Source organism: Panthera pardus, unplaced genomic scaffold (genome assembly GCF_024362965.1).
Source record: "Panthera pardus isolate Hobbes unplaced genomic scaffold, ASM2436296v1 HiC_scaffold_10, whole genome shotgun sequence".
NCBI classification, from domain to species: domain Eukaryota; kingdom Metazoa; phylum Chordata; class Mammalia; order Carnivora; family Felidae; genus Panthera; species Panthera pardus.
The window spans coordinates 28709886-28729877 of record NW_026526655.1 but is presented as its reverse complement, the minus strand read 5'-3'; the positions used below and the strand labels follow the sequence as shown (position 1 = coordinate 28729877).

Sequence of the window (19992 nt, the reverse complement as noted above, 5' to 3'; positions counted from 1 at the left end):
AATTGGGATAAATTCCCATTTCAGTCCATTTGTCAACAAGTAATGAAATACTGATGATATCAAGAGATTTTTAATGTACCAAATGATGGGGTTCAGGACATACTGCCCCAAAATACGGCACCTCAGCATGTTGAATATCTTAAACTAAAGGAATCTGAGAAACACCGAGTGTAGGAAGGATTCACTAACTTACCCCTTCTCCCCTAAAGCAGGTGATAAGACCCTAGGTTGGGGCGCCTGCATGGCTCAGTCGGTTGAGCATCCAACTCTCGATTTCGGCTCAGGTTATGATCCCAGAGTCATGGGACTGAGCCCCACATCGGGCTCCGTGCTGAGCATGGAGCTTGCCTAAGATTCCACCCGCCCCCTCTCTCTCTCTTAAATACAGAGAACAAACTAAGGGGGGCTGGAGGGGTGGGGGAAGGGAGGGACTAAATGGGTGATGGGCACTAAGGAGGCTATTTTTGGGGACGAGCACTGGATATTATATGTAAGTGATGAATCACTAAAGTCTACTCCTGAAATCATTATTACATCTTATGTTAACTAACTTGGATTTAAATAAAATTTTAAAATTAAAAAAAAAAAAGATGCTCTCGCCCTCTGCCCCTCCCCCATCTGAAAAAAATGAACAAAAATTTAAAAAATGACGATTCTCAGTTGAGAGGCACCCTCCCTATCCCCGGAAGAAACGAACAACCTTGTCTTCCAAGACCAGGAATCTTAACAAACAGGCCTTGCTAAGTTTACTACCCTCCGTTTACTACCTTTAGCTCGTACCCCTTTGTCCTATCGCATTTCCCCATAACTTTCAATTCTTTATCAAACCTACAGCATAAAAACACTGAGGGCCAGCCCTTTCTTTAGGTCTTCATCTCCTTATGAAGGCTCCCGTGTCACATGAAACTTATAGTAAAATATTAAACAAATATTCGTCTCTCCGTTGTTACGGGGGCCCCAGCTGAAAACCTAGAAAGGTAGAAGGAAAAAGTGTTTTTCCTCCCTCCACAACAGACCGCAGATCAAACGACATGAATGAAAATGAAATTGAAATTTAAGACAAAAAAGGGGAAGATAGATTTGACTTTAGTCTTACAAGTTCTCTGAAAACTCTCAAATTTCCGTAGCTCCTGTAGCTGGCCAGTGCCCACTGGATGTTATCTACTATTGCGTGTGTTTGTGGATCAAATAACAATAAAGGACTTCAAATATCTAGCCAAGGGGGGCATCACTCTTCTTCTTATCGAATGAATCCTATTCCCCACTCATTTCTATTATAAAGAGGACATGTGATCCACAGGAAACAAAGAAAGATTGTGGCCCAAAAAGATGTGGCAAGAAGCTGGTCAGCACTCTGGCCTCTCTTGAACTATGGTCCCCAGTGTACTGAATTCCCCAGAAACAGAAAACATCAGGTACCTTTACCATGGAGAGGCATCAGTTAACCCCTCCCCTTATCAGGTCGGTAAATCTGTAACTTCCTACATCTGATTTATTTTAAAGTAACGCCTTTAAAGAGTATCACAAAAGCTAGAGGACAAAATAAGTTTAAAGACAAGCCGGTAACACCCCCACACACATAGAATGAAGCAGTAACATAACTCCTATAATGACAGGATTCCAAAACGTTAAACCTCTACTAATATTTGTGGTTGTACTAATGCATCTCTTGCCTTGGGAACAGGGATGAGAGAAACATGGGATTGAATCCCAGAGAGAGAATGAGCTAAAACTAGGTGAGACCTTCAGTTTTGCCACTAAGGTTCGCTAGGACTCGGGGTCGGAGACTTCACCTCAGCACATCTTAGCCTCCCCCCTTCAGCAGAATGACCTCGGTGGCTTTCCTGCCAAGCTCTAAGAGAAAATGAAAAGATGAACTTAGAAACTGCAAGTCACTATAGACGCCTTGGATACAGGCCCTATAAATATTTATTACTGTTGTTACTTCACAGTAAAACGTGCTGCAGCCCCAGACATAACCATTTCAACTACACATACAACAGGAAGAGAAGACACGACTTCAACTACACATACAACAGGAAGAGAAGACAAAAGCTTGCTTTCACTAAGTACCATATGAACAGGAATCAGTCAGCATTCACCCAGGGAATATTTGTAAACGTCCACGATATGCTCATATAGGAAATACATAAAAGATACAGCCTATACTCCAAGAAGTATGCACGGTAAAAGGGGAAACAGGGCAAAAACATACAGAATATTAAAACATGCAACAAGAAAAGCTGTAAACAAAAGAACAAACAGGAGGTGGCTCTCACAGGCATAACAATGAGTGAAGGAGGCCAGACACAAAGGAATACATACTGCACGATTCCATTCTATATGAAGTCCAAGAATGCCGCACCTAGTCTGTAATTAGAAGTCAGAAGAGTGCTTACCTCTTACTGGCGGGTGGATGATAATAGACTGAGAAGGAGCATGGGGCACTGGAAACGTTCTAGATCTTGATCCAGGTGGCAGTTTCTGGGGAAAATACACATGTAAAAATTCAGCCACCTGCATGCTTGAGATGTAGGTCTTTTATGTATGTTATACCAAACATTTTTTTAAATTTTTTTTTTAAAAGAAGGGTACAGGTGCCTTCGATTCGAGTACAGCTATGTAGAATTAGGCTTCATGAATGTCAGCGGGATACAGTAGTGCCCAGAGTGGCCACAGAGACAGGGTCCCTCAGAGATTGATTTAGGCTTCTGTGTGATGAGGGGCTCGATTTGGCAAAAAGGAAGGGAGAGAGCACTTTCCAAAAAGGAAGAGCAAGGAGTTCCCAGATAGTCCAAGGCCACGTTGGCAAATCATCAAAAACACCAGGGACCTAGGACCACAACCAAAGGCTCATGGATGAAAGATCTGGCCAAATGCTCTCAGCAGAGCAAGTGGCAACCAGTGTCTCTGACTCAAGAATTTTGGTGACATAAGCTATCCAGAGACAGTTGAGGGTCAGGATGTTTAAAGTCTTCTCACTCCCGGTGAAAGTCAGAGCTCAAACAACTGTTTGGTCCACTGACGTGTCATATGCGGTCATCAAAATGGCGTCTATTTATCCCAAGAGCATCTGAGAAGCAGCGGCTGTCAAATCCACTGCGTGCACCACAGAGGAAGAGCACCTTTCTCTCTCCACCTCTCACACTTACCATTTCTCCAGCCATAAGATCAGGAGAAGGGCCAGGCTTCCTGAAGCAGAGCCTGAGATGGGAATTCAAGGGGGTGCATGATTTACTGAGGATGTACTCAAAAGAGAAAACTGTCAGAAGGTGAAAGGGACAGAGTGGGGAAGAGCGAAGGAAGGGAGGCCCCGGCAGAGGTGCAGCCCTTTAGGCAAGGAGTTTTGCCTTCTGTGCCATCATGTCAATCATTTACCACAGGATGGCTGGAGAGGACAGTAGCCTCCTGTCCGGCGGCTCCTGTTGGCCCCGGGCAATTCCTTGGAGAAAGGGAAGCTGGAGATAATGTGCCAGCCTGGTAGAAGGATGCAGGCTGGGCAGTGGCCACTACAGAAGCTACCAGAGCCCTCCGCTCATCCTTAAATTAGTTCATGTTGGTTGGGGCGCCTGGGTGGCCCAGTCAGTTGAGCATCCGACTTCAACTCAGGTCATGATCTCACTGGTTCATGGGTTCAGGCCCCGCGTCGGGCTCTGTGCGGACAGCTCAGACTCGAGCCTGTTTCAGACTCTGTGTCTCCCTCTCTCTCTGCCCCTCCCTTGTTTGCACTGTGTGTGTGTGTGTGTGTGTGTGTGTCTCAAAAATAAACATTTACAAAAATAAAAATCTTTAAAAAAAAATTAGTTCATGTCGGCAACCAGACCAGCCATTACACTGTCCTCATGATTTCAACTTCTCAAAAAACTTGTTTGTTTGCCCTACAAAAGAAATTTCATCTCAATAGCAGAGACACAGATTGGTTTTGGTGACACTTCACATCTCCTGTGTTAACAGCAATAGTAAACCAAAATGACAATCATTAGCAGTAGGCTGTGGTAATAGGCTCGTTTGCCTTCAGAAATGAATTCCCTTCAGATCCCAGGAAATTTGGGAATAAGAAACAGAATGAAAGTTCAGGAGGGGGACAGAGAGTGTCTTCTCCCAAGCTATAAATCATAGAAATTGAATTAGATCATCTCAAATTGAGGGACAAAAAGCCAGTTATAGATCCATTTCACGACACTGGCTGACACGGATTCCATTTGTGACTCACTGAGGAGCATTACTTATTCTGAGTGCTCCTTATTGTCAGAATAAGACAATGCAAGCACTTAACATGAAGACATGTGTAACGTTACTGGAGGACAGAGGGAAGAGGGAGATCCCACGGTTTGCCTAGAAAGCAAACAGCGTCAGGCGTATGCATTTCTGAAGACTGCTCTCAGCATCTCTGAGAAATTCTGCTTTTTTGCATAGCTCAAAATTTATAAGATCCTATTCTCTTTCCAGACACAGTCAGCACAATCAAATCACTTTAATCGCAACCTTAGGGCTTGACTAGACCAAAACCAGAAACTAACTATGTGTATCAGTCAGAGATCCAGCTAGGGTAACTTAAGGAAGAGTTAGTTAATGAAGAGTTTATTTGTGAGTGTGGGTAAGGTTAAGAGAAACCCACAAGGACGGTGAGGCACCTTGGGGCTAGCATTTCAGAACCGTCACCTGCCCTAGGTGAGAGGGGGAGGGAGCCGCCCAGCGGGGCTGGGACCTGAGAGTTGTGGCCTCGGGGAGAAGGCTGCACCTTCTGGGAAAGCGAGCTGGGCAGATGAACACCCCACTCTCTTCTCTGCCTACCTGTCAGTGCCACCCTCGTCTGAATCCATCCAGAATCTGGGGAACTCGGGTCTGCCCAATGCAGTCCACACAGGATACAGAGCAGGTTGGAAAAAAGTAGAGAGCGGATCTGGGGCAGCAAGCGGATAATATCCGACTATCCTGAGCATGGAGTTGATATCTTTTACAAAATGTTGGAAGTTACAGTTTTAAGCGGGGGGTGAAAAAAAGTAGTTCCCTTCAATGTATTCCTTCTGGGAAGTGCTTCACGTATTATCGATAATAACAACTGCCATAGGCCAGGCACTGTACCAGATGCTTTACTGGTAGTTATTTTATGTTATTTAACGCTCATCATAAGTCTGTGTGATGGGTAAAATTAGCTTCATTTTGCAAATGATCAACTTGAGGCATATAGGGGGCCAAGTACCTGGCTTCACAGGGAGGAAGCACAGGAATCCAGGCAAGACCCGGGACACTCTGACGTCAAAGCCCACGTGCCGTCTGTTCCATTTCCCTACAGCAAAGATGCTGCTGGTGCTGAAAACACTTTAGAAGTCCTCCCCTGAGTTGCTTCTAGAGTGTTTTGAAAAGCCTTACCCGCGACCCCAAAATCAGTCGCGTTACTCTATAGCCACACATTCTTCACAACAAAAGAAGATGGTGATGATTCACCCTCGCCACGTTCACCAGATGTAAGGCCGGATGATGCTTGACTATTTCTAAAAGTCAAATTAGATTCGCCCTCAAAGGACTGAGGATATTAAAAGGAAGCTTTGAAACATAACTCTGAGAAAGAAGTCTCAAAAAACAACATCTGTAAGGCTGGACATCCCAATTCAGAAAGGGATGACTTTAAAACCAGTATCGGTTTTCCCACAGAAGACTCCAAGACCCCCAAAAGGGGTCCATCGTTTATTTAGGGGAGGCAAGAAAATTGGAAACAACCTAAATCTCCCAAAATAGTAATTAAACGTGTTTGCGCACCACCTGTGTCTACACCGCTTCCCACCCCCCCCCCCCAACCCCACCCTTCGTCAGATGGAAACCAACAAGGGGCAGGGACTGGCTACCTTGTTCAACTGCTCTACCCAGCTCTGTGTACCAAGCCGGGCACATGGTAGGCCCTCAGTAGATATCTACTGAATGAATGAATGAATGAATGAATGAAATTCCTCTTCCTTCCTAGAGCATAACCTTTGCGTAAATATCCCATACCTTGGTGTCATTCTGCATGAAGAAGAACCAGTTATGATGAACACAAAGTGTTTTGTTCCGTTACATATGAGACCAACAAATCATCTACGGACTCATCTATGGGAAAGTAAGAAATAAATAACCCCCTCCTCATCTCATCCTCTACACTACACTCCCACACCAGCTTCCCTCTCTCTCCCTCACACCCTCAAGTGTCAAAACAATCACCAGTTCTGTTTGGCAGGCACCAAGCATCCTTTTCTTGCGAGGCCATCCAAAAAACTAATGAGTATTATTCCATCTCTTCCACAGCCATATAATCGGCTAATACTGAAAGCGCTAAGAGAGACGGTGTTTTGCTGGTTCACATCTAAAATTTAGACAATCAACCATGAATGCCTCAGGCTGATCACATGCTGGGAGAAGCAATAATAGAACGTCTGGCCAGATTTCCCTGCCAACTGGAAGGCCCAGGTTGGGGAGCAGATGTGCTGGAGAGGTGATACATTTGGTTTTCAGTGGGGAGGGTCTGTGGGTCTCATCTGTCTTCCGCACCCCTACTGGTCAGCTCAGAGCTCAGCGCTAGTGACAGCTGCTTAAGGACCTGCCCTTGTGTGTGCTCTCCGGTCGCGGGGGAGGGAGGTGGCCCACGGAGGACACGGCCCCACCGTGTTCTGTGACCCGCTGGCACTGCAAGGTTTTGCTCACGGGCTCCTTTTTGGTGTAGAGTCACCCCTTCCTTTCCCCACAGCCAGAGTTTGGTGGCATTCTCTTAGGTGATCTCGCCCCCCCGCCCGCCCCCCCACCCCCCCACGCTAGGGAAGTCTAGCTCCTGCGTGTGGAAGCAGCCTGCAGATTCCGTGTCAGCTGGAAGCCACGGATGACCAACTGCAGAATCAATAGGCCTCTGTCACTGTCACGTGAGGGAGACCCCGAGCTTATCAGCAGCATCATAATAAGTACCTATTTGCCTGACATCTCTTCAATCAATAACTTTGTTATTGTTTGCATTATCTGACTATAAGTTTGGTCAATATACCCAGCTAATGGGTAACATGAGCCAGGATTGCATTTCAATTTTTTTTTTCCCCTTAAGTTTAACTCTCTGTGTGCCAGGTAGGAGTCGCTAAGGGAACCTCTCCAGCTTTACTTTGCCTTTTAGGAGTTTTATAGAACCTCTGCAAGATATGAGCTGTCTTGAGACAAGGAAATCAATGTTGCTCACGTCTAACCCAAATTAAATAAACCCTGCCTTTCTTTGCTATTATTTTTATTAGGTTTTCACAACGATGGGCAGATGGGTGCGTGTGTGTGTGTGTGTGTGTGTTCTTTACTTAATGCATTGGAGAGAAGAGAATACACGTGCTAGCAGGTGGATCAAAATGCACAAAGCAAATGGTATCAGCTGGGTGGAAAGGGTGTATGGGTCTAAAGAGGTTTTGAACCCCTCCCCATGATCAGCCCAAGATATATATGGTAACACCACAATAAAAACAAATATCCTTGAATTGTGTCACAAATCTGCAACATATTGGAGGGACCTGACCACTGTCACGTGAATTACTGGCAGATGGCCCAGCACGTGGCGGTGGCTTTAGCTGGCCTCTGACCCTTCTCAGGATTGCATGTGGCTCTTGGTTGAGATCAGGCCCCAAAAGGTTATAGCTAATGATAAAAAAAGAAATAAAACTTGGAGTAACAAAGTGTGCCTTGCACAGAATGCTCTGATATTCTTGTCACATTAAAAATATTTACTGGCTTCTCCAGTCCAGATTTAGTGGCAACCCCAAGTACCGAAGGAATAAACAAATTACTCACTTACCAGAATGAGTCTGGTGGTATCATCTCCTGTTTCATTTTTCTGCCTTTTGGTGCTTTTTTTTTTTCTTTTTTACATTGGTTCGAATAAGTCACTCATATATAAGTGCACTGATAATGGAGTAGAAATATACAGATCACAGGCAGCTTTCTTTTTAATAAATTAATTTTAAAAGTGTGCTGCGGGAGTTTCCCGTTGCAAACCACGGCTTCCCGGGTCGTACCTGGGCAGACCTAGAGCCCATCGAGGCTGGCCCCTGAGTTTACAGCTGAGGCCAGAGAGAGGGGGCGGCTGCTCAAGGCAAACCCAGTGTCATCCCTGCTCTAGATCTTAAATCCCTGCCTTCAGCTCCCCTGCTCTCCAGGCCTCCCACACACCTTTGGACTTTTCCGTCCTTATTTCTCCACTTCTCATCCTTCATCTGTTCATTTCTTGGCTGTTCATTAGTGAGAACATGGAGAGAAGGGGTAGCTGCTTAGCATGAGGCAAACATTTGCCCTCTCTCACCCCGGCTGTGTCATTCAGACCCCCTTTGCCTCCTGTAAGGAACAGGAAAACAGGAGGAGGGGCATGGGAAACAAAGACAGTGCCAGAGAGTGAGAAATGACATAGGAAAGGTGAGGGGGGTGGCGAGCCCATCTAGTCAGCCACAGGAGGTGTGAATAAACTCCTGCCCCAATGCTCTCCTTCCGTCCTGCTCTGACTATTAACCTAAAGTCCTAACAAGAATTGATCCAGCTAACAAATAGATCCAAAGGGGCTAACGGGATGGATATGGATGTATCATGGGAAATAATGAGTCATGGAAAATTATGAATGGAAAACAAGAGTGATCAATACATGGCTATAGATGTGAGGGAGTGGGTAATGATTCCGAGGACTGACTCCTTTGTTTCGCATCATGACTGATGGCGTTCTGGATGTGCTACCCTAAAATACGCACCTTGGTCTGTTCGATATATTTAAGCTATAGGAGTTCAAGATACAGCAGGTGTAGGAGGGACTCTCTAACTTCCTTGTCCCCCCTGAAAGAGGTCATACATAAGAGCGTCACGGGAGAGGTGCCCTCCCTATAAGTGGAGGAAAGGAATGTCCTCGTCTCCCAAGATGGAGGGACACTGAAAAGAACCCAAACCAACAGACCTTGCCAAGTTTCCCACAGTTTACGCCATTGAGCTCCTACCCTTTGCCTTATCGTATCTTTCCATGACTCTTCATTCTTCATCCAACCTACCATAGAAACACTCAATTTTAACCATTTCTGAAGGCCTTCATTTCCTTATGAAGGCTCTTGTGTCACATAAAATTGATGTTAAATTAATATGTTTGCTTTTCTCCCATTTATCTGTCTTTGTCACTTTAATTTTCAGAACCAACCAGGGATCCTAAGGAAGTAGAGGAAAACTTTTTTCCTTCCCCACATGACATTTATCACTGGAACACGTGTGCTCCAGATTGAGCCATACAACCACGACCAAGGTTCTAGCATCCTGTGCTGATTGACTTGACTGAACCCAGCATACTTTTTTTTTAATGTTTATGTTTATTTATTTGTGAGAGAGAGAGAGAGAGAGAGAGCAAGCAGGGGAGGGTCAGAGAGAGAGGGAGACACAGAATCCAAAGCAGACTCCAGGCTCTGAGTCGTCAGCACAGAGCCTGACACGGGGCTCGAATCCATGAGTTGTGAGATCACGACAAGAGCCCAAGTCAGATGCTTAACTGACTGAGCCACCCAGGCATCTGAACCCAAGTTACTGCTTTAGCTTTCTTATCTTCTGGCTAAAACCAAATGCTGAGACTCCACATTTATGTCCTGCTCTTTTTCTTTCAGTCACATGATCCTATCTTTCAAGTAGAGGTGACATGCAGAGAGAAGGTTATTGACAGGTGCCACATGATCTCCTGTGCCCGTGAACCTCAGAGAGAGCTCAAGGAGAAAGGAGGGACCAGCTGGGTTGTGTGGAATATTCCTGCACCGGGCATGCCGAGTCGGTGACATAGTCAGTACTCCAGCCTGAATGCAGCCTGTTCCTTTCCCCTTGTGTGCAGACGTGTTTTCCTTTGTTGCCCACTCCACAGTCTACAATCCTAAATTCTAACCAGGTTTCCCCAGTCGTGAACTGGTAGGTTTTAGTTAATGATCTGCCCTTTCCAACACAGAATTCTGATATAGGACTGACTCAAGGTTTCCCAATTCCTGGCCAGCAAATAACAGGATGCTGTAGAAATTAAGTTCGTTTAAGAAAGCCGGTCCTTTGGGGCTCTTGGGTGGCTCAGTCTGTTGGGCGTCCGACTTCGGCTCAGGTCATGATCTCACAGTCTGTGGGTGCAGGCCCGGCATCCGGCTCTTGCTGACAGCTCGGGGCCTGGAGCCTGCTTCAGATTCTGTGTCTCCCTCTCTCTCTGCCCCTCCTCCACTCACACTCTGTCTCTCTCTCAAAAATAAAATTAAAAAAACATAAAAAAAGAGAAAGCCTGTCCTTTGTGCTGTAAACTGAAACACAGCCATTCAGCCTCTCCAGTCATCGTCAGACCCGTGTTTCTTGCACACAGAATGAAGTTGGAAGGTCAAAGCCCGAGTCGTCCGTCGCTGCATCCTATGCTCTTGCTTTGTTAGGCTGGCAAGGAAGTGCCTGATTCTGGTATATTTGCATTAGTCCTACTAACACATTTCCAAGTTCTCTCTCACTGCCACATTCCTTGAACCAGGTCAACTCTGGGAGGAGAGGTTTGCTTTTCCTTCCTGTAACCTCTGAACTGATTTAATTAAGCATCTCCTCCAGCCCCGATTTATAGGCTGGAAAGTGTTCTCGCAGCAGCCCCTCGATGTGCTGTGTTTTTCAATGAGCAGAAAGGCAGGAAGTTCAACGGAAACACCATTCTGAGTGTCTGCCGCCACCTTGAGAGCAGGTGCCAACGAGCACACTCGTCTCTGAACATTTCATGGCAAAGGGTTAGATAAATGAGCAGTTTTCCTTCGGTAACTTAGAGCAGTTCTAGAGCAGTCTTGATGAGAGGATCACTAAATCCTTCCCCACCCCGGGCTCCTGGGGAGGGCAAAGCTTTCTCCCCAGCCTCCTGCCGTGAGGAAATAACCTTTATATCTTTATTTTAGAAATCACACAGTTTTGGGGCACCTGGGGGGCTCCGTCGGTTAAGCGGCCGACTTTGGCTCAGGTCATGACCTCGCGCTCCAGGAGTTCGAGCCCCGCCTACGGCTCTGCGCTGACAGCTCAGAGCCTGGAGCCTGTTTCCAATTCTGTGTCTCCCTCTCTCTCTGACCCTCCCCCATTCATGCTCTGTCTCTCTCTGTCTCAAAAATAAATAAACGTTAAAAAATTTTAAAAAATTAAAAAAAAATCACAGTTTTTTTTCAAGGTTAAAACCAACACTAAGAAAACCTGAACACACAAGGGTAGGAGGGCTGAAGAAAGCAAATGGGCAAAAAGAAGAAAGGATGTCTCTGCTGAGTCTGCCCCTAGTGACATTTGGCTCTACGGTCAGACCCCGGATGTCCTCTCCCCGTTTGACAATCCCAACCTTGCAACCTGCCACCCAGGAAGGAGGGAAACCAAACTTCGCATAGGAAATGCCCTCTCCTGGTCTTTCAAAAGCTTCAACCTCAGAATGAAATCTGACAAAAGAAACAAATTAGATAAATTGCCGCGCTAAGGGTTTTGGATTACTCAGATTAAAGAATCTGCAGCGTTGTTGGGCCAGGGTGCAATCATCTTCTGCAGTCTGGGGCAAAAATAAAGTTTTCCTCCCTTCAGCTGTCCTCGCTGGCCAGGGTGCATTTTCTGAAGATAATGAATGGACCCAGGGACCTACAGAAACCTGAGCGTCCGTGAAAACCAGGCAAGTAACATGCGTGGACGAGACTGGATTGGTAAGAAATTGTATGCAGTCCTTCCAGATTTTTAAATGTTAACTCATTCAATTAAAAGAAAACACACTGTTCCTTTGATGTTTATTGAGCACTTTCTATGTTCCAGGCATTTATAAATCCATTAGAAAGCACATCCTCACAAGAGCTGTGCGAGGCAGACACCGATCGCGATGGGGAAAGGTGGGTCTAAGACGCAAGACCGTCTGCCCACAGCAGACTCCGCGTTTTATCCGCCACCCCAGACTGCCCGGGAGTTTCACAGAGAAGCTGAGGCTCCCTGGGGTTAAACAATGTGGCCAGGATCTTAAAAGAGCAGGGTGATTTTTAAAAAGAAGCCATCAAACCACAGAAACAGAACAGAATGTGAAAGAGACCCGCTGGAAAAGAAAAAAGAAACATGAGAAAAAAGATAAATGCCATTGTTAGATCAGGACAGCTTTGACCTAATGGCTGCCCAGGCCATAAGATAAAGATGTTTTATTGAAAAAAATTGTGACATTTCCAGCATAAAGGATGTTGCTTCTATTATTATTGCTTGTGTTTGAAACCAAATGGTGGATGTTTGAAACTCAAAACAGTATCTGTGAGGTTCAAATTTAGTAACCATCCTGTGATTTGCGTGGACAATGCTGCCCTCTCATGGCCAACTTCTTCATAACATGATTCTGTGAAAAAAAAACCTGGACGTTTTCGTGTTCTTTATTCTCCCATACTTTGAAGAATTTTGCATCCATTTACCGTCATATAGGTGCATATAATACATTAACTTACATAACAAAATACCCTCTGCACATTTTTATATCTATATCTGGAACTGGTTTATGCCGTTTTTGCATGTGTTTTATAGGGCATTGGAGGGAATGGAAAATAAATCATGGTGCTGCTGGGCTCCTGAATTCAGTTCTTCAGGGAGAAATGTTTTTCTCATAACAGAAAACTTAGAAGAACTCCAGAGCAGGAAATTTTTTTTTGAATGTCTCTAATCTGAACACAATCTGACGGAAATGACTGTCCCCTTCTATTCCGGGGAGAAGGTTTTGTTATATTTGAAGGAAACAAATCAGTTCATGAATATATTTTTAGGCAAAAACAACTGTTCATGGTTGTGAATGGAAAATCACCTTCTAGTTTCCTGCAGGGACAGATCACCTGAAATTACAGAGAAATTGCAGACCAGGAGGAGACTGTCAGATAAGATTTACCAAACCAAGGGTAGACACTGCAAGGCAATTTTCTTAGACTGAGTGACAGGTCTCAGAACTACTAACCAGAAGCCTGCTGCCTCCAAGCCTGTGCCATCAGCCCCTGTCCCATGACAGGGCACACCTCTGCGGGAGCCGTGATGCGGACAGTGTGTAGACAGCAGCCCTAGGAGAGGAGATGTCTTGAATGGAGACAAAATCGGGGAGCATTTTGTAAAGAAGAAGAAATCGAGCCACCCTCAGGTTCCCTCTTGAGGAACATTTCCAAGTTGAAAGGAAGATTTTCACCCACCAGATCCATTGTTGTTCCTGATGGAACTTTAAAAATATTTGAGCGTGGGGCGCCTGGGTGGCGCAGTCGGTTAAGCGTCCGACTTCAGCCAGGTCACGATCTCGCGGTCCGTGAGTTCGAGCCCCGCGTCAGGCTCTGGGCTGATGGCTCGGAGCCTGGAGCCTGTTTCCGATTCTGTGTCTCCCTCTCTCTCTGCCCCTCCCCCGTTCATGCTCTGTCTCTCTCTGTCCCAAAAATAAATAAAAAACGTTGAAAAAAAAATTAAAAAAAAAAAAAATATTTGAGCGTGCCAAGGATACACCTAGGCCTGCAAGGCACCCTTGACTTGCTAATCTACTGGTGTGGATGGCAGTGTTTGTTTTTAATCAAGATGTTTTCCATTAAAATCCTAGTTTTGATTTTTCCGTAAAATCAGGAGGCCTCACAGCACTGGGTGCATTTTCCCACTAGAGCTGAGGAGTGGCTGTCCGCTTTGGAGGGAACATGCACACCGCCATTTGTCACAGTCACCACCTCTCCCTAACACATACCCAGCCCATTTTACTGTTTTATAATGTGTGTCTGTGCCTTACAGACCTTGTGGTTATATGTACCGTTTTGCTCTAGTTCAGAGAATTGTGATGCACACACTTACTCTGTAGCAGCCACAAGGCTCAGCACATTTAAATGGCAATCCGGTTTGAGGGAGGGGAGGGCCAAGTTTATGAGCACTAATTCTGATATATCTCTTTTCATCTCATGTACGCTTTTCCTCCACCGGCTCCCTTTATCATTACAACTTCCCGTAAGGGGTTCGGGCATTGTCTGGGTTAAAAATTATCCCTAAAGCACCTGAAGTTTTGGTAAAGACAGTTTTTATATAAATCTATACTTAAAATAATTAAAACAGACTAATGGAAAGCACATTGAATTAGGAAACAGAAAACCTGGAATCTTATTCAAACTTCTTCCCCTGATAACTCTGTGGCATTAAGTAATCCACTTAAACCCTCTTTACCTTTTAATACTTCATAAATAAGAGATAACAATACTTGTTCCTTCTACCTCGCTGGGATTTTGCAACAATAACCATAAATCAGAAGACATCTGAGTCTACAGAAGAAACGTATCCTATAAAGACCAAGATAGCATTACCATGATGCAGCAGTAGATATCAAGTAAATATTAAAGTGTTATTCAGAGTGGGCTTTATGAAAAAGGAAGCTATACAATCATATCTCTGGAGAATATACACCAAGAGGTTAATACTAGTTCTCTCTAAGCATGGGATTTGGGATGGTTTTTCCCCCCTTTGGCTCACATCTACCTTTAACTGTTTTTATAATGAACGTGCGTTAGCTGTGTAATATATATACACACACACACACACACACACACACACACACACACACATATATATATATATAACAAACAATAACAAAAAAGACAAAGGTTGGGAGCAAGGACATAAAACTTCTTACATTTTTTATTTTAATGGACGTGAGCAGTCATTGATTTCTACTAAAACCATTTGTAAATTTCTTTTTTTATAGTTCATGTATATGTAATGTTAGAACCCTAAACATCGAAAACTCCTGGGAAGTATCTTTAACATAGTGCCAGCTGGCAAGCAGGCTGGACTAACCAGAGGGACAACTAGCTGTTTTCTGCCTTCCCCATCCTAGTATTCTCTGATCAGAAGCGATCAGGCAGACTGATCCAAGCACTGCAGAAGTTTAATCTCCAATTCCCCCTTTCATCCCCAAGAGCACATAAACTTCTGTGCCTGGGCTTCCATATCAACAATGTGGGGTTTCTGATTCTCAACATGCTCTAATAATTTTGCCCTTTGTAGAGAAACTGTCACTACACTCCCAGATTGAAGATCACTGTAAACCAGCCCTTCTCAACTCAGGGAGATATGGCACTCCCCCTCGCTCCAACAGGGGACATCTGACCATATCTGGACATGTTTTTGATGTCACACTGGGGGAGGGACACTACTGGCATCTAGTGGGTAGAGACCAGGGATGCTCCTACATATCCTGTAGGTCACAAGACAAACCCCCACAGCGAAGAATGAATGTGATGACCCCCGCGGCGAAGGGGTTGAGAAGCCTTGCTTCAATGAAAAATGCTCTAAGTTCATATAGAAGTGTCTTTCTGTAGTTACAAGATGAAGGTTATCAACTTTGTGCCTAATAATTAAGAGAGGAGAGGCCTTGCATATCCAGCAAATTTAAATTACCTGATAAGTTGGTATTTCATAAAATATTTGCTACTCCTTTTCATAATATCAATTGCTCCCTATCGAATGAAATTATCTTCTTTTTTTTTTTTAATTTTTTTAATGTTTATTTATTTTTGAGACAGAGAGAGACAGAGCATGAACGGGGGAGGGGCAGAGAGAGAGGGAGACACAGAATTGGAAGCAGGCTCCAGGCTCTGAGCCATCAGCCCAGAGCCCGACGCGGGGCTCAAACTCACGGACCGCGAGATCGTGACCTGAGCTGAAGTCGGACCCTTAACCGACTGAGCCACCCAGGCGCCCCGAAATTATTTCTTCTTAATACCCAATGTATTTGAACTCTGTGGACGGTGACACCACAGAAGAAAAATCCGGGAAAGAGTCATGAAGAGCTCGATTTGTCACTGTTTACATTTCTCTTTGCTCAGGAAGATGAGAGAGAGAATGAGCTAAATGCTTTGCTGGAATAAAATAAAACCCACACCCACAACATCAGATAATGCTGTGACAAGACATCACTCCCTTGAAACTCAGAAACACTCTCACCAAGAAACGTGGAAGCTCAGGGTTGCATAAATAAAAAGGAATTAAAAAAAAAAAAAACTTATTCCAAAAAACAGCATCCTTAACAAAGGAACATCAGCTCTACATGAGAATTTTTAAAACACTCAGGTTGGAGTAGAACAGAAGCAGGAAGATATATTTAGACACAAATGCCATAACTGTTTTCCTTTGAAAACCACTCTCCCGAAAGTTCCCTAATTAGGCAAATTAAAGGGATTTTAAATGCCTTCTCATATTTGTTTATTAGTGTAGATTATTGTTTCTTTTTTGTTTGCAAATAGTACAAGACAAAACGGGTTTCATCAGTCAAGGATATTATTCAGGATAAAAACTAGCAGTTATTTGGGGGGGGGGGATGAAAATTTATACTTGCTTTTAAAACCCCTATCACCACCTACAGATGAGTTACGGAATAAGAACGGGAAGGGAGAGAGAGGAAAAAGACTCATGGAGACTTTGCCTTTAACATCTTTGAGCTGAATCCTTGATATTCATTATTAATGCGTTACGTTCGTAATGGTCATTACAATCAAAATTTATTTGCCCGATTATTCCCTTTTTGACCCATGGGTCACAGAGCATCTTATTTACAATTCCGGTTCAAAAGGAAGTTGAAGAAGGGGAAGAACACAAAAATAGCCTCGTTGCTGTGTTGATGAACAAGGTGAGTTGGGCCTCTAAACCCCTGACCTCACTTTTGGGATTTGGTGCAAGAGAAATGCGTGTTCAAGGGAGGGCTGGGCAGAATGCCGGCCAAGTACGCAGCACTGGCTCTCATGTAGCCGCTTAGACGCCAGATAACAAGAAAAAAAAGACAGACGTGAGGGTTAATGAAAGCCTAATAAAATCTACTTCAAACCACGGCAGGGTAGGGTCAAGAGACCTCGGGAGAATCCCAAAGCGGACATGAGTGACAGCTGAAGTCAGCATCTTTCCCGGAAGGTCCCATTGCCTTACTTTGGTTGGCACCCAGCTCAAGAGCCCATCACACTGGCTCAGGGCACTCAGCTTGCAGAGCTGCTTCTCCAGCCTTCAAAACCATCTTAGCTGCTCCCGATGTCCCCCTCGGGCCCAGTCAAAGATGTCAAAGCAGACACAGGCTGAACATGCACGGAGAAGGAGGGGGAGGAGGGGGAGGAGGAAGAGGAGGGAGAGGAAATAACCAGAAAGCACCCATGAAAACGTGCATGGGAGAAAAGCAAGCCCATACTTCCACATGGAGTCTATTTTACTTTTAGATAAATAATTGGAAATATTATATAATACAGGCGACTGGGTGGCTCAGTCAGCTGGGCATCTGACTCTCGATTTCGGCTCAGGTCATGATCCCATGGTTTGTGAGTTCGAGCCCCACGTCAGGCTCCATGCTGACAGTGCAGACCCTGCTTGGCATTCTCTCTCTGCCCCTCCCTTGCTCGCATGCCCGTTCTCTCTCTAAATAAATAACTGAACTTAAAAAAAAAGAAAAATTATATAATAATAGCTAACTTTTATTGTTTACTACATGCCAAGTTCTTTCTAAATACTCAGCATATATTAACTCACTTAATCGCCACATCAGCTCTCTGTAGTTTGGACCACCATCACCCACTTTATGGATAAGGAAACTGAAGCATATATCCCTGGTTACAAGCTAGTAAATGACAGACCTGGAAAAAGATTCTGGATAGTCTGATTTATGAGCCCGTGCACGTCCTTCACTGTCTTACGTCGGCACTCACTTACCCAATACCTATACCGGATAGCTATTACCGCATTCTATATTTTATACAGAGACTGAGAAGTAGAAAGGCTGTGTGACCATCCCACAAGTGATGATGCAGTGAGAATCCAAGTGTCTAAGGCTGCTATTATGTTTTCCAGCAGGACTGATCATATTTAAGCAAACAACTTAACGAAAACACCCCTGGAACCAAGTCCTATTCAACAGATACATTAACATTATAAGTAAATAAACACACACACACACACACACACACACACACACACAAATGAAAATAATATACCCTTTGTACCAGCGAGATTGTTCTCTAATTACTTTATGTACATGAATGCCTGAAATTGCACCGATAAGCCCCTTGAGTGCAGGAACATATATTTTGTTTGTAAATATCCTAGTATACTGACATGAAGTATGCCTGGCAATTACTAGTATAATGAGTCAATCAATCTATCAATCAACCCACATTTATTTGTTGAATGTCTACTATCAGAGGCATCAGAAGATGAAAGGTCATAAGAGAAATAGATTAACCTTAACTTCCATTTAATGGCAAATGGGGTAAAGTAAATACTTTAAAAATCAGGAATAGAAGCATACCCCCTTCTTCATTATCAAAAGAACTCAATTTTGTTGGGGGTGGCCAAGTACCCCTCCCCTCTCCCAGATTCCCTTATGGATAGAGGTGACCTTGGAAATCAGTGCTGGCTGATTGCTAATGAAAGCAAGAATCACAGGGCGGGGCTTCCAGGGGACCGTCTGGGGCAGGGGCTAGGGCCTCTGCCTTTCACTCTGCACTTGCTCCTTGTTTAACTTGCTAGAGCATAAACACAATGCCTGTTGGTGAAACCACGGTGACTGGAAGGAGCCCAGGTCCTCAGTGACTTCCTCAGGCACCAGCACCTGCTTTGGACGGCCCGCCCAGATTCTTTGTCCTGTGAGGACAACGCCAATGTCCTTTGTGTAAGCTGAAGAAACCAGGTCTCTCTTCCGTGCAGGTGAACTAAATCCTAACTGACGGGGATGGCTTACTGGGTCTGAACTTTCTCTCCTTTTCCTGGTTTTGAGGAGTACGTGTCTTCTGATTCCGCCTACATGATCACAGGTAGACATATGAGAAAAAGGGAAAGAAAAACCGAAAGGGGTACAACGCAGCATTACTAATTGTACATTATGTAACTTTTACAGGTTTAGCTATTTGGGGAAAGTATCTGGAAAGAAAAACAGATTTGTTATAATTTTTTTTTCCTGCCATGTCCCCCCATCTGTTTATTTTTTACACCTCATTTTGATGAAATCACTGCTCATGCTATTTTCCTCCTAAGGTCTCTTCAATATGAGGTTTTGAATGATTTCCTACTTGGCTTCTCCAGTTGATTTTAATTTCCATTTTTTGCTCCAAAATAAACTCCTAGCATGACATACAGGATCTTCTAGACCATAGTGGGTTTGCAACATTACGTAGTGTATTCTTAGCGTTGATATCTTTATCACTCCTGAATGGTAGCTGTTCCACTCAAGTCTTCATAGAACTTCTAAGGAGGCCATTAAAAGACTGTTCAAAAGTATTGCTAAAGGAATCAGCATGCTCTTTCCGATGTTCAAATAGTCTTCTGCTCACCGCCCAGCCCTAATAACCTCAAATAGCAAAGGAAAAAATATTTAAGTCAAGCTCAGTACTTGTTAAAATATTATATATATTTTCAACTTCACAGAAGTTAAAAAATTAGAAACATAAAGGTAACGTTAAAAAAAACTTTACGAAGTTAATGTCAATATATCCCCAGGTAAACTCTATATCTCAGGTAAAAACACCATGTCACTGTACTTAAGTGCCTCATTGTTGAGAGAAAACTTGGCTTGAGATTAGGAATTTATCAGAATGACTGCTTTATTTACCGCCAACGTGAGTCCTCCCCAGCTTTCAATTAGTCCGTCAACCTAACTTTGAACTTGGTCATAGGAAAAAATAGTCCAACATAGACGTAGTAAATGAAGAAGCAAACTCAGAAAAACTTGCCTGGTCTTTATTCAAGTTCCATAAACTCATAAATAACTAGGAGACGAAGTGTGGGGTGGACGAATTGCTCTGTGGTATGGGAAATTTATTCTCTCCGGCAGTCTCTGGCTACTCTTTGTACAGCCCCTAAGTACAGATGACTACGCCACCCAGTTTTCTCCAAAACTCCCCTTTCCTCTACCTGTGTTCTTAGGCACTTCTTCCTCCTGGCTCTCCTCTCCCTTCTCCTCCCTGACTATAACCCGTGTGCTATTGCAGGACAATTCTGTGGGGGCAGTCGAGGAGAAAC

The 19992-nt window shown here is 44.2% G+C and overlaps 1 long non-coding RNA gene across 4 annotated transcripts in view; it reads right to left on the bottom strand.

The window, feature by feature from the left end:
- Positions 1-19992, bottom strand: part of LOC109265161 (uncharacterized) — a 75586-nt gene that overhangs the window by 6850 nt on the left and 48744 nt on the right. For all 4 annotated transcript variants that reach the window (XR_002079061.2, XR_002079062.2, XR_002079059.2 and 1 more), the window contains exons 2-3: positions 2400-2484; positions 1744-1854 (exon numbers count right to left, since the gene is read on the bottom strand). This is a non-coding gene — a long non-coding RNA (uncharacterized LOC109265161). The remainder of the gene's footprint in view (positions 1-1743; positions 1855-2399; positions 2485-19992) is intronic.